The 16244-nt window shown below is 41.2% G+C and overlaps 1 protein-coding gene across 1 annotated transcript in view; it reads right to left on the bottom strand.

Annotated features, from left to right (window-relative positions):
* Positions 1-16244, bottom strand: part of STING1 (stimulator of interferon response cGAMP interactor 1) — a gene marked incomplete at its 5' end in the record, with an annotated part of 206211 nt that overhangs the window by 38978 nt on the left and 150989 nt on the right. The window lies entirely within an intron of this gene.

Here is a 16244-nt window from a genome sequence, read left to right as displayed (position 1 = left end):
CTACCAAGTGTTGAAAGTGATTCCCCATTACAGGTAATTGTCTGTCCATTATGTCTCTTTCTGTCTGACAGTGTATGTGCCAATCTGAACATTTTCATTTTTTTTCATAGGAATCCAGGGCCCAGGATGTGGCTTCCAGCAACCAAAGTCATGGGGAAACTGAAGTTCGTTGCCAGGTGTGTGGCCGTGGCATGGTGCGCGGTCGAGACCGCAATCAGCGCCAGAGGGGTGGCAGTTTCAGTATTGAAACAGGACAGGGTGATAGCGTTGCTGCTGGAAGTGCGGCAGGAGAGGCGCAGTGTGGACCCCTTCTTGGATCCTTGCAACCCACGCGCCTACTTCCTGCGCACTTTATACCATATCCTGGAGGACATTGGGGGAGACCAGGAGAAGCATTGTATGGATCGCATGTACGGTATTGCGATGAAATACCGTAATGCTAAATTAAGTGGTGGGCCACCACCAAGCGATCCATACAGTGCTTTTCAGGATCTCACAATGTCCCCCGGGACCTCGGCAGCGCTACCACCCCCCTCATATCAGCCCCCTAGATGCCAGCCACCACCTATCCATTCTAACATTTCCTTTTATCCCCCCCCCCCCCACTCCTCCATGGATTTTCATCCTCCTCCTGGACAGTCCAATTTTTATACGGATCCCACACCTCCTGCTTTCCAAGGACCCCACTACCACCAAGATTTTGGCAACGAACGCCTGCCCCAAGCTACCCGTTCAGACCCCAAATCCACTTTCCCCTGTCCCCAATCACCACCTCCGAGCCATGCTGACCAATCTGCTGTCTACTATCAGCAGCTGTGATTTAACCTTTTTTTTTTTGATTACTTAAATAAAAGCTTTAAATGATATTTTGTATGTCTGTTTTTTTGTTTTGTTTTTTGGGGTATGGTGCACGTCAGCACTATGAAATATTCTAATATGTGTATATTCTAATTAGCATAGGGTAGGCATACGCTTGCCTTATGCGGAAGAAAAGGACTGTTTTTTCTCTGCCTGGATCAAACATATTTACAGCCCAACAAAGGGTAGCATACCCTTCCTCATGCGGAAGAAAAGGACTCCTTTTTCCTCTGCCTGGGGCAAATGTATGTACAGCCAAACAAGGGGTAGCATACGCTTGCCTCATGCAGAAGAAAAAAGTACACCCGAACGATAGAGGAACGTGAGACAAAGAACTGACAAATTTTTAAATGCTTTATTTCAAGAAAAAATAAAAAAGGCAGAGCTTGGAAAGATCCAAGTTTTTTTTATACATAATCATTTTGCCACGAAACTTCTCCATCAGGCAATAAGAAGAAATCGGCAAATTGATTATGAATTGTTATCACTCGTGATGTTGACCGCAAGTCCAAAAAGTGCACTCGCTGATTTGGGTTTTGGGGTTCCGGTTCAACGGTGCTCCTCTCCTTCTCCCGCAGGAAGTTGTGGAGAACATAGCATGCCAGGACCACCTTAATGGCATTATCCACATCGAGCAGCATACAGGCGAGTAAAGCTCTCCATTTTGCCTTGCACACTCCAAAAGCACATTCCACAATGCGGCGTGCACAGCTGAGCCGATAATTAAAAATCTTTTGGGCATCACTGAGACCATAGCCACTGTATGGCCTCATGAGATTCTCGGGCCAGTCCAAAGGCCTTGTCTGCTACCATGACCAATGGTAAGCTGGGTTCCTCGGTACAGGGTAGAGGCCTGCTTGCTGGAATGTAGAGCTTTCCTTCATGTAGCCGACGTCCGAAGGCCGACTCCCGAAATATGCGGGCATCACCCTGGCTGCCGTATGCTCCAACATCCACAACATTGAACCGAAGATTAGCATCAGGCAATGCCAAGAGGACCACCTAAAAGTATTTTTTATAATTGAAATATGCCGATCCAGAGTTCGGAGGCTTCTTCACCCTGATGTGTTTGCCATTAAGGGCACCAATACAACTGGGAAACTGAGTTTTCTCCCAAAACTCATCCACCACTGCTTCCCAGAGGTCTTCTGTTGGCTCCGACACTACCACTTGATTCAACTCCTCCCATATTACCACACAGGTTTCTCTGGTTATCTTCCCCACCATCGAGACGCCAAGGAAGTGGTGATGCAAGGATACAAAACTTAGTCCTGTAGCAAGGAACCTAAAAGAACATAATCGGAAGTGTCAATACAATACATTTTGTACGAATGCGATGCAAATTCAGCAATACAATCTGTTTGGGTGAAATCGCAATGCACAGACATCACATGAGATTTGCATAGCAGTGCGGTACAAATTGCATGCAATGTCATGCAATGTGTGACATTGCATATGTGTGAACAGGCACTAACCCCAACCCCTAACCCTTCAAAAAAAAATGTCACTTACCGGTACTGTCACAAGCAGTCGTTCCTCTGGTGACACACTGCTTCTCATCAAGGTGTCCATCCTTTCCAGCCTTGGCCTGAGCCTCTCCAGCAGGTCATCAAAGACAGGTACAGACATTCGGGTAAAGTTGTGAAATGTTTCCGGATGCATGTGAAGTTGGGCATACATGTTGTGAAAGTACCCCAACAAAAGACGCTGGGATACAATCGGATGCATCCAGAACCTATCTGCTTCTCCTCCAACTATCTCCTTCGCCGCATACTCCGCAGAACAATCAACAGGATTGCTTAATCAATTTTTTGAATCACAGGATCCATATTCCTCAAATCAACAATCTCCAAAAAATCAGTAGTGCTCTCTCCTCTCTCCAAACAAAATGGCACAGTCACATATTTTACATATTTTATGGCATTGTGGGAAATTTGGGAGTGTAATTTCGAAGAAGGTTGTGTTTATTAAAAAAAACACTGGTAAGCACCAACGCGCATTGACGCAAATCCAAAACGTTGCTAGAGGCACATTTTTTGACGCAGCTTTTTCCTGGTGTCAGAAATAGCTTTGCAGCTCATTTTTTCTGATGCCCCGTGGCATGGGGCCTAAAAGCTGGTATAGCTGCAGAGGGTGGGCCAATTACATTTTGAACCCTACAGACTAAGACTGGGTTGTCATTAAAGTTCATGTGTGTGTAAAGGCAGACCTCCCAATCGTTTTGGTAATATAGTGTGTATACAGTATCTCACAAAAGTGAGTACACCCCTTACATTTTTGTAAATATTTTATTATTTCTTTTCATGTGACAACACTAAAGAAATGACACTTTGCTACAAAGTAGTGATTGTACAGCTTGTATAACAGTGTGAATTTTCTGTCCCTTCAAAATAACTCCATACATTAATGTCTAAACCGCTGACAACAAAAGAGTACACCCCTACGTGAAAATTTATAAATTGGGCCCAATTAGGCATTTTCCCTACCAGGTGTCGTGTGACTCGTTAGTGTTACAAAGTTTCAGGTGTGAATGGGGAGCAGATGTGTTAAATTTGGTGTTATCACTCTCACTCTCTCATACTGGTCACTGTTCAACACGGCACCTCATGGCAAAGAACTCTCTGAGGATCTGAAAAAAATAATTGTTGCTCCACATAAATATGGCCTAGGCTTTAATAAGATTGCCAAAACCCTGAAACTGAGCTGTAGCAGGGTGGCCAATACCATACAGCGGTTTAACAGGACAGGTTCCACTCAGAACCGTCCTCACCATGATCGACCAAAGAAGTTGAGTGCACGTGCTCAGTGTCATATACAGAGGCTGTGTGAGGGAAATAGATGTATGAGTGCTGCCAGCATTGCTGCAGACGTTGAAGGGGTGGGGGGTCAGCCTGTCAGTGCTCAGACCGTACACCGCACACTGCATCATATTGGTCTGCATGGCTGTCGTCCCAGATGGAAGCTTCTTCTAAAGATTATGCACAAGAGAGCCCGCAAACAGTTTGCTGAAGATGAGCAAACTAAGGACATGGAATACTGGAACCATGTCCTGTTGTCTGATGAGACAAAGATAAACTTATTTGGTTCAGATGGTAACAAGCGTGTGTGGCGGCAACCAGGTGAGGGGTACAAAGACAAGTGTGTCTTGCCTACAATCAAGCATAGTGGTGGGAGTGTCATGGTCTGGGGCTGCGTGAGTGCTGCCGTCACTGGGGAGCCTTTAGTTCATTGAAGGAACCATGATTGCCAACATGTATTGTGACATACTGAAGCAGAGCATGATCCCCTCCCTTCGGGGACTGGGCCGTAGGGCAGTATTACAACATAATAACGACCCCAAATACACCTCCAAGACAACCACTGCCTTGCTAAAGAAGCTGAGGGTAAAGGTGATGAACTGGCCAAGCATGTCTCCAGACCTAAACCCTATTGAGCATCTGTGGGGCATCCTCAAATGGAAGATGGTGGAGCTCAAGGTCTCTAACATCTACCAGCTCCATGATGTCGTCATGGAGGGGAAGAGGACTCAAGTGGCAACCTGTAAAGCTCTGGTGAGCTCCATGCCCAAGAGGTTTAAGGCAGTGCTGGAAAATAAGGGTGGCCACACAAAACATTGATACTCCTGGCCCAATTTGTTGCCAGCGGTTTAGACATTAATGGCTGTGTGTTGACTTATTTTGAGGGGACAGCAAATTTACACTGTTATACAAGCTGTACACTCGCTACTTTACATTGTAGCAAAGAGTAATTTCTTCAGTGTTGTCACATAAAAAATTATAAAAAAATATTTACAAAATTTGAGGGGTGTATTCATTTTTGGGAGATACTGTGTGTGTGTATATATATATATATATATATATATATATATATATAAAATATGTGTGTACTTTTGGCAGTATGGGCAGGTGCCAAGTCCTGCTAGAAAATGAAATCAGCATCTCCATAAAGCTGGTCAGCAGAGGGAAGCATGAAGTGCTTTAGAATTTTCTGGTAGAGGGCTGCACTGACTTTGGACTTAAAACAGTTGACCAACACCAGCAGATGACATAGCTCCCCAAATCATCACTGACCGTGAAAACCTCAAACTGGACCTCGTGCAACTCGGATTCTGTCTTTGCACTCTTTATCCAGACTCTGGGGCCTTGATTTCCAAATGAAATGTGACATTTTCCACAGTCTGTGATGATGATACAGATAGCAAAGAGATTATTAGTGTCTTTTTACCCTGTGCAATTGAGAGTATTCTTACTTATCCCATCACATTTTGGTACTGTATTAGTACAGCAGAGTCCTTATCCTACTTGTTGTGTCAATAGAACATTAAAGTGTTACTTAACCCAGATCCTGCATTCACTATATCTGGTCTCCTACAGTGCACAGAACATGAAAATGCAATCATTTTAGTAAATCTAAACTGATAAATACCTTTTTTCATCATCAGCTGTATATAGCAATTAGAGCAATCTTATGACTTGTATCAGTGACTGCTGATAGCTTGTAGGAGGAATTTTAATTTCTACCACAATTATCCTTTCAGGCTTCATGACCCTTGATTCTCTGTCTGAACATGTCTGAACAGTGCTGATTGGCCCTGCGCTGATCACATGTACTCTCACAAGAAAAAAAACTCACTAGCAAAACACACCAAACAAAGCAGCCTGACTCTATAGACTCTGTAAATATTGGGTTATTTTGTGGAGTCTGTGGAAAAAGGATATGATCAGAGAAGACAGGATCAAACAGCCTTTTTACACAATGCAGAGGATTAACCCCTTAGGATCCACACTAAGGGTTATAACAAGCATGCTTTACTGCATATACAGACTAATTTTACTGTTGTGGGTTTAGTAACACATAATCATTGACCTGGGGTGGCATCTTTATTGTTAACATAGTGTTCCACATTTCAATACACCCCCGTCCACAGACCACATTACCTGTCCACAGACTATGTTTTCCACCACCACACATTTGTGGGGAAGAGACCCTTGTCCTCTCAACATTGAGATAAGCTGCTTTCTCAATGCAGGTGTTTGGAAGCTGGCAGTGGGTTATAGGGGGGCTGAGGATGACAGGGGGTAGTATATTAGGAAGGTATTAGTAGGTTGCCAGGTGTGATGAGGGTGAGGATGACAGGGGGTAGGGTGTTAGCAGGTTTGCAGTGGGGTGCCAGGTCTTATGAACATGAGGATGAGAGTGATTGGGGTTTTAACAAGGTTGCAGCGGGGTGCCAGGTGTGATGAGGATAAGAATGAAAGAGGGTGGGCTGTTATCAAGGTAATAGTGGGTTGCCAGGTGTTCTGAAGATGAGGAGGGGGATGGCGGGGGGTGGGGTGTTAGCGAGGTATCAGTAGGTTGCCAGGTGGGATGAAGGATGACAGGGGGTGGGGTGTTAGCAAGGTTGCAGTGGGGTGCCAGGTGTGATGAATATGAGGATGAGGATGACAGGGGGTGGGGTGTTAGTTGCCAGGTGGGATGAGGATAATAAGGTACAGAAAGAGAGAAAGAAGGATCATAAATATGAAAAAAAGAAAACAACACATTTATTGGCACAATCTGTATTATTTATGAATTTAGAAGTTGCGAAAAAAAATCTATTTTTAAAAGTTTAGAAATATCTATGGCCTCAATATGCAGTCTGCAAGCTGTTACTAATGCTGTTGAGAACCAAAAAAACAACACTACAAAAACATGTACTGTGGTGTTATCTTCTTTATGGAATCACTGCCCTTTGAATTCCTCTACACCTTGTGTCCTCATGCTTTTATGGGAGGTGGATCATCCATCAATCAAGATGTGACATCCCCCCACTGTGTTCTTTTTAGTTACTGGGCACGGAGGAGGAGGGGGGACTGGGCCATCATTTAGGATCTGTATACATGCCCAAATGTGTGAGGTTAATACCATTTGACCTGAATAGCTCGGCTAAAACCGGGACGTGTTCTATCCAGCAATAGAGACCAAACTGAGCATGTGCAGCTGAACTACACTTACTGTGGCTTATCTGGACTTGTCAAGAGTGAACATGCAGGAGGGGAGGATCTGTTCATACAGGATCACACAGCCTTTTTAAACAATGCAGAGGATTAATTATTTAACCACTTGGGAGTTCTAAGTAATTTTCTAGCAAAAAAAATGATTTTAACTTGGACCGGGTCTTTTGCTGACACTTGTTGTTTACAAATTAAAATCATTTTTTTGCTAGAAAATTACTTAGAACTCCCAAAAATTGTATATTTTTTTTAGCAGAGACCCTACAGACTAAAATGGAGAACGTTGCACTATTTTTTTATCACACTGTATTTGCGCAGCGGTCTTACAAACACAATTTATTAGGAAAAAATTCACTTTTTTAATTAAAAAATGAGTAAACAGTAAAGTTAGCCCAATTGTTTTCTACAATGTGAAAGATAATGTTAAGCAGAGTAAATAGATACCCAACATGTCATGCTTCAAAATTGCGCAAGCTCATGTAATTGGCAACAAACATTGGCAACAATCCCCATAAGCAACATTTTAAAATGTTTGAGCACCGTTTACATATGTGGTCGCGACTTGCGTATGCCTTCGCTTCTGCGTGCGAGCTAACAGGGACGGGAACGCTTTCATTTTTATTTTTTTCCTATTTTTTTATCTTTTTTTTTTACAGATTTTTTTTTTTTTGATCACTTTTATTTCTATTACAAGGAATGTAAACATGCCTTGTAATAGAAATAAGCATGACAGGACCTCTTTAACGTGAGATCTGGGGTTAAAAAACCCTCAGATCTTTCATCTACACAAAAAAAAATTAAAAAAATCATTTTTTTTCATCTTGCAAAAAAAGTCATATTTTACATCTTGAAAAAAAAAAATGGGCTCTTTAAATCCATTGCTAGGTCCCCCAAGGCCATCTTGCCCTCACTCGACTTCCTGCCTGAGGGGAAAACTACAAAGAAGCGGTCAAAATACCGGTATTTGACGTCTAAGTAAATGTAAAACTGCGGCGGGAGGTCTGTAAGTGGTTAAGTTACACAGTGAGTATAACAAACATGTTATGCATCTTACAGGCAGATTTTACTGTTGTGGGTTTAGTAACACTAAGTACAGTGCAGGATCCTTCACGTCCCTGTCATTGTCTTTTTACTTTCCTACCATCTGGGAAGCATTATAGGACAATGAACTCTTTGAGCCGGTTCACACTACCGCGACCAGAAAGTCGCCCCATGAAGGAGCGACTTTTTATCGTGACTTGGGTCCATTCACACTAGCGCGACTTGTCAGTAGAGATGTCCCGAACTATTCGTCGGCGAACAGTTCCCGGCGAACATCGCTTGTTCGCGTTCTCCTCGGCGGGCGAACATATGCGATGTTCGGTCCGCCCCCTATACATCATCATTGAGCAAACTTTGACCCTGTACCTCACAGTCAGCAGACACATTCCAGCTAATCAGCATACCCTCCCTCCCAGACCCTCTCACCTCCTATAAAAAAGCAAGGACAGCATCCATATTGGATTCATTCTGAAGCTGCAGAGTTAGTTAGAGCAGGGAGAGTGCTGCTGCTGAATTAATAGGGAAATCATTAGCTAGGTCAGTGTTCGGTGTCCACTCCTGCTGTAAGGACAGCATCCTGACAGCACCCCAAAAAAGCCCTTTTTAGGGCTGGTATATCAGTCTGCTTTTATTTATTTTTTTCTATATATATACAGACTGTACTGTGCGCAAACCACTCATATCGGGTGGCACAGTACCTTGCAGATAAAAAAGTCATTTAATTTTTACCCTTTAATATAATTGCAGTTGCCTGCCAGTGTGTGTCAGGCCCACTGACTGAACTGTGCCCACTGCCAGTGCCCACCACTCATATAGGGTGGCACAGCACCTTGCAGATAAAAAATTCATTTAATTTTTCCTCTGTAATATAATTGCAGTTGCCTGCCAATGAGTGTCAGGTCCACAGACTGTACTGTGCCCACTGCCCACCACTTATAAAGGGTGGCACAGAACCTTGCAGATAAAACATTAATTTAATTTTTCCTCTGAAATATAATTGCAGTTGCCTGCCAGTGAATGTCAGGTCCACAGACGGTACTGTGCCCACTGCCCACCACTTATATAGGGTGGCACAGCACCTTGCAGATAAAAAATGAATTTAATTTTTCCTATAATAAAAAATAAAATTCATCCAGAAAAAACAGGAACTGGCTTTTTCATTCGAATTTCAGTAGCGCAGGGATGGTGATACCAAATAAATAGGATGATAACATATACCAAAATATATGAATCAGATGTGATAAATATAAGCATAAAAGCATGAAATAACATCAATAGGAGTCCATAAAGTCTATAGGTATAAAGTGCATAGAGCAATGAAAGTGCAAACATGAAGGATCACAGGTGCGACTTATGGGGACCACCCTTGCTTGCCACCACCACACAGTGGCGGGAGAAGTATCTGAAATTCAGACTCATTATAAATTTACCAGGAAATCTTCCAGAGGAGTCTTTGCAGCACAAATCAGAGATCTGGAGGAAATCTGATTTTACTATATGCTGTTGTTGGCTAGTTCATGAGAGTGGTTAGGCATAGGCATCTGGTGAGTCTGGATTTCAGATACTTCTCCCAGCGTGGTGGCAAGCAAGGGTGGTCCCCATAAGTTGCACCTGTGATCCTTCATGTTTGCACTTTCATTGCTCTATGCACTTTATACCTATGGACTTTATGGACTCCTATTGAAGTGATTTCATGCTTTTATGTATTTATGATTTTATGCTTATATTTATCACATCGGATTCATATATTTTGGTATATGTTATCATCCTATTTATTTGGTAAGAGGTTATCACTATCACTGCGCTAGTGAAATTCGAATGAAAAAGCCAGTTTTTTCTGGATGAATTTAATTTTTTATTATATTTACACATTTAAGTAGCTGCAATTTGTGTTATTTGTGTTATTCTGTCAGGTTTGTGTTACCTGTATTTCCTAAAGTGCAGTGGATTACAACATCATCTATTAATTTAGTACAAGTAGTGATATTTATACTTTTAATTTTTCCTCTGCAATATAATTGCAGTTGCCTGCCAGTGAGTGTCAGGCCCAAAGACTGTACTGTGCCCACTGCCCACCACTCATATAGGATGGCACAGCACCTTGCAGATAAAAAAATAATTTAATTTTTCCTCTGAAATATAATTGCAGTTGCCTGCCAGTGAATGTCAGGTCCACAGACGGTACTGTGCCCACTGCCCACCACTCATATAGGGTGGCACAGCACCTTGCAGATAAAAAAGTAATTTAATGTTTCCTCTGTAATATAATTGCAGTTGCCTGCTAGTGAGTGTCAGGCCCACAGTTTGCAGTGCGTTAAACGGGGAGTTTGGTCTGTCAGAGTTTGGTCTGTCACTGTGAAGCGGGCGTAACCCTTACACTACCTGATCGATACAACATCATACCTGATCGTATACACACACTGGATGATTTAAAGCACGTTATTCCAAACAATTTAGGAATGTTAGGTGATTTATGCCCTTTATGGATTAAAACCCGACTCTGCGTCAACTACGTAATTTTCCATGGGAGTTTTGCCATGGATCCCCCTCTGGCATGCCACACTCCAGGTGTTAGTCCCCTTGAAACAACTTTTCCATCACTATTGTGGCCAGAAAGAGTCCTTCTGTGTTTTAAAATTCGCCTGCCTATTGAAGTCTATGGCGGTTCGCCCGTTCACGAACATTTGCGGAAGTTCACGTTCGCCGGTCGCGAACATAAAATTTTATGTTCGCGACATCTCTACTTGTCAGGCGACTTGGTCGCCTGACAAGTCGCGGTCGGTCGCCTGCCATTGATTAGCACAGGACCCATTCTAATAGGAGCGACACAAGTCGCTCCGACTTAGAAAAAGGGTCCTGTACTACTTTGGGGCGACCTGGAGGCGACTTGCATTGACTTCAATTATATGAAGTCTGTGCAAGTCGCGCCAAGGTCGTGGTGCACACTGTGCACTACGACTTCGACTTCCATTCTGTTTCATTCCTTGAGATTTTTTTGTTTCATATTTCCACCCCTCCAATTGTAACGCTCCTGCGTTTTACGTATGATGTGGATTTTCAGCTGCAGAAATATTCCACTTCAGTAGTCATGTAGAGAAACGCTGAGACACCAATCCCAACTCTCAATGACTCATCATGTGTGGATGATCTCAATTCAGCAAGTAAATACACACACTCAATAAGATGTTTCCTAGAGTGACTTATGTATATAGTAACACAGTGATGATAGCCTAGCTGAAGAGACAGGTTGGGTAGAGATGGTAGATGACAGACACTTGAAAGGAAATGTTCTTGAAAGTAAGATAGTAGCAGATGGGATGCAGATAGGTTTAGCAATCATGTATGGTAGTAGATGACAGAGTAGCAGGTGGACATACAAGAGAGATCAACCCAGTGCAAGAACAGGTGGTAGTAGGCTCAAGAGCTAGCAATCTTAGATAATGCAGATGTAGTAATAGTCCTTAGTATGCAGAGCTAGATAGTGTAAGCTTTAGTATAAAGGTTATAGAGGTTTCCCCTGTGGGGTACTTATCACTAATAGCAATGTAGCAGAGGAGAGGTTCGGCAAGAGCGGATGATCCGGTAGCGGGATACAGGGATCAGCGCAGCGTGGTTCCGACAGCGAGGTATGCTTGCAAGCATGAGAGCTTCAAGACAGGTTAGCATCAAGGCACAAAGCAGTGTAGTCGTGAGAAGGGTGAAGGTGAAAACAGCATGCCAGGGTTGATCGGGTGGCGAGACACAGGATCCGAAAACAGAGGTTCAGGTAGCGAGATACAGGAACGTGTAGATTTGACATGCTGAACTCAGAGATCAGGACGCTCCAACCATGACGGTTGAACGAACACATGTGAGTGAGAGCCGCGATCTAAATAGCCATCCAGTCCGGCGCTCAGTGATGACAGCATCAGTCTTAAAGGTGTATGCGCACCTTACCAAAAGAGAATGGTGGTGCGCATACACTTATTAAAGAGTAATTAGGGTACCCAAAAGTACACCAATAGGGTTCAATTTTATCGATCCCATTAAAAACTGCTAAACTAGGGTCCCTGTAGTGATGGGTTCTGAAATGATTAGAAAGGCTATGTTTTGGAAACCCCTTCTTGATATTTAAATACGTTGATTCTAATAGTTAATTGCCGTGTGGTGCGCCCCACGTATTGCAACCCACATGGGCACATTACCACATAGGTTACATGCGTAGAGTCGCACAAAATACATTTATTGATTTTATACTCTTTCCCCGTCACTGATCACCTGTTACAATGAAAAAACCCTTTTCTATCCAAAAAGGTGGAAATCTTTTTGGCGGGATTATATATATATTAAGTGCTAATTTGTTTTGCAGATTCGGAGCCTTTCGATATATAAACTTTGGTCTAGTTAGAAGCAGGGTCGATAATGTTTTATCTCTCAAGAGTAAAGGCCAATGCTTTCTTATAATATGCTCAAAAGCTTTATGATCTCTATTAAAACTCGTCAGGAAAGCTAAATTACTTAATTCTTCTTTGTTCCATCCTGACTTTATCTTTAAAGTAATTCATTTCTATCCATATTCAAAACATCTGTTTGGATAGATAATAGGGTTTTTCCTTTATAGCCCTTTTCCTTGAATCTTTCTATCAGTATATTTTGTGCGACTCCATGCATGCAACCTACGTGGTCATGTGCCCATGTGGGTTGCAATACATGGGGCGCACCACACAGAATTTAGCTATTAGAATCATTTAAATAATATCAAGAAGGGGTTTCCAAAACATAGCCTTTCTAATAATTTCAGAACCCATCACAACAGGAACCCTAGTTTAGCAGTTTTTTATGTGATCGACAAAACTCGAAATATGAAACAAAAAATCTCAAGAAATGAAACAAAATGGATTTTTGAACTATGTACCTTATGTCCATCTGGAATGAATGTGGATATTGATTTAAATTGTTTATTTCTAATTATTGAATGTCAAAAGGTGTTCCAATCTGAGTTTTTTTATTGGAAATTTATAGTTGGGACAATCGCTTTATTTGATACTAGAGGACATATTATACATATATATATATATATATATATATATATATATATATATATATGTTTTTATTTTATTTTTTATATTTTTTGGTTTTGGCCATTAAGATATTAAAGGCCACTAGAGGGTGCATCAGGATATCCCTTTGGACTTCTCCATTATTTAATTTAATATTTTCTCATGGCCATTAGAGGGCGGCATTCCCTCTAGTGGATAAAGATACTAAAGGCCACTAGAGGGCGTATTTAGATCCCTTTGGATCTTTTATCTTTCATTATGATACTTTTTATATTTTATTATTTATTTTTTGTAGGTCCATTGAAGGGTGATATTCCCCCTCTATGCGAGTATGGGAGGGGAGTTTATCACTTCTATACTATAGTAAAATTACTAAGTAATAATTATAACCATTAATATAAATGCCAATCATTATTAAATTATTTATTATGGGAGGGCGGGGACATCATGCTCGGACACAGTCTGTGGTACATATTGTGTATGTGCAGAACCTCCCGGGAACACATATACACTGTATGGGAGATTGTTATAACCATGTATGATTTTGCAAATTACCTCTTAAGTGCTTAATATGGGTGTCGTTTTTATGGTTGGGGAGGACTAAAGTGGGTAGGGGCACGAATCTCCTTTGTTATTAATTTCCAGTAAGGATTAATATGGATTGGATATCCTTCATTATGGTGGCATGTATAAATAGAGTGGAAAGGACGTGTCCGACCACATGACCCCTGATGACGTCAAACGCCTGACGAGACGCGTAGGCTCATGGGGTAACGTGACACGTCACTTCTGCCGTCTGGAATGCAATCGGTATCCCTGCATGTTTTATAGAAGCTTATTGTTTTCCTAATCAATGTAAGTGGTTTTAACCTATTTAATTTCAATAAATCGGAAATATTACACTATGGAGGGTTTTCTCTCTCTTTGCCCCTTTTAAATGTGAGCCAGCGAGGAGGTTTATGAGAAGTTACATCTACTTAATGTGACTTTATTTATGGTGGTCCCGGTGGAGAATCTATGCTTGTGGTTTTAGGATTCCTTTTCAGTGATGTGCAAGTCACATACTTACCTCTGGTGAGTAGTTATTTCTACTGGCGGTGGATTGAGGCACAATTTTTGACACAGTCCGTGGATGAAATTTTCTCTGAAGAGTGGTACATAAAGTGTACTCGTGTGACTCACATTGGTGTTATGGATTTATGATTGTTATTCACATTGATGCCTTTGGACATTTTTCACAATATATCCATTTATTTATTCTGATAGCACTTTTTGCACATATTTGTATCAATTATATTATTATTTTATTGTATTTATCTATTTATTTATTCATTTATGCACATTTAGCACTCAAATATTAGTGCATTTTTTTTTTTTTTTCAGATTAACCATTCAGCCTAATTATAATAAGGAAGAAGAGGAGGTAGATAGCGCTGCCTATAAAACCAATGTATATAATAAATATGAATCTAATAGCAGGATATATCTTAAAATTTCAATAAAATAAAGTGAACATGTGCTGAACCAGGGGGTTGAGACCCTGAAGGTGGCTAAGTGATAGAATAGAAAGATTAGAATTTCCTGAAAGTGGGTAAAAATCCCTTAGCTAAAAGTGACTGTGCAAAAAAGAGTGAAAAATAGCCCCAATCCTAAGGCTCAGCTTTCTATAGTAGTGAAAAGAGTAATAGATATAGCTCAAGCTAAACAGTGCCTGTAAATAAAGTGGTAAAATAGTGCAGTTGTGGTAAAGAAACCACATAAGAGGTATTACACAAATTAGAATGCTGAGCAATAAATACAATAAGGTGTGCAAAAGATTGCAAAAGAATGCTATTGCATATAATGCGATTCACCAAAGTCGCATACACATAAAAGCACTGAAAAAGTGCTTAAACTGTGCAGAAAGAGATAACGTGCTCAATAGTTAATATATATGTGATAAAATTAATAAAGTGACAGGAAAAAAATATTAAATGAAAAAATACTAAATGCTATAAAATTGCATAAAATATTAAACACAGGTATTTAGACATTCGTTCTTAGTTCCAAAGAACAAATCCACTAATGGATAGAAAAATATCCTACAGGATCTAAGATTCACAGCATAAAATTAGCAGGAAAAAGATTCCAGAATATATGTCATGCGGGGGACCCAAAGTCCCATAACAAAAAGTTCAGCAGGGTAAAAATTATTCAATATATACGTGACAGTCCAATAAATATCCTTAGGGTATATATAAATCCTAAAAACAGTTCTTAAAGTGCCGAAAATGCTATAATCAAGGTGACTTCAGTGCAGGTGCTTTTAAAGATCCATATGGGTGCTTAATGAAGTGGTCAAACGATGCACCCCGCACTCCCAGAACCGCACTTACAAGAGGTGACTACCCCTACAGGGGTAACAAGCCTGTGTGTAATAAGGTCCCAGCCCTCGGTTTCCCTGGGTGGTCTGGTCAGCTCTGGATGGTGTCCCTGTGTGTATAGGCTATAACCTGCCCGAATCTGGACCCTTTATATGGATATGGATTTTTACCTACAATACTTCACTATGTGAGCCCCTTCTTTCCTCATATATATCCTTGAAACGTCTACGGACCATATGAGATAACGATCTTAAAGGGACCAGATTCGGGCAGGTTATAGCCTATACACACAGAAACACCATCCAGAGCTGACCAGACCACCCAGGGAAACCGAGGGCTGGGACCTTATTACACACAGGCTTGTTACCCCTGTAGGGGTAGTCACCTCTGGTAAGTGCGGTCCTGGGAGTGCGGGGAGCACCGTTTGACCACTTCATTAAGCACCCATATAGATCTTTAAAGGCACCTGCACTGAAGTCACCTTGATTATAGCATTTTCGGAACTTTAAGAACTGTTTTTAGGATTTATATATACCCTAAGGATATTTATTGGACTGTCACGTATATATTGGATAATTTTAACCCTGCTGAACTTTTTGTTATGGGACTTTGGGTCCCCCTCCCATATATCCTGCTATTAGATTCATATTTATTATATACATTGGTTTTATAGGCAGCGCCATCTACCTCCTTATTATATTTTAACTACTGTATATATCCTTGGATTATAGTTTTAGAGGTGGGCCGCAGCCAGTTGTATTTGATACACCCATATCCTAAGCGCGGATTTATTTATATATTTGACATTCAGCCTAATTGCTGACTGGTCTCTCTGATATTCTTTATTGCTTAGTCCTTTTGGTCTTAGAACCAGCAGCTTCCTTTGCACTATAATAATTTTATTACATTAGTCCCTTGTTTTCATAATCTTACTAAAATTAACCACATGC

This window comes from Pelophylax lessonae (assembly GCF_965119305.1).
Source record: "Pelophylax lessonae genome assembly, chromosome: 4".
Taxonomy (NCBI): domain Eukaryota; kingdom Metazoa; phylum Chordata; class Amphibia; order Anura; family Ranidae; genus Pelophylax; species Pelophylax lessonae.
Note: the sequence above shows the minus strand (reverse complement) of the source record. Positions and strands in the feature narration are given on the sequence as shown.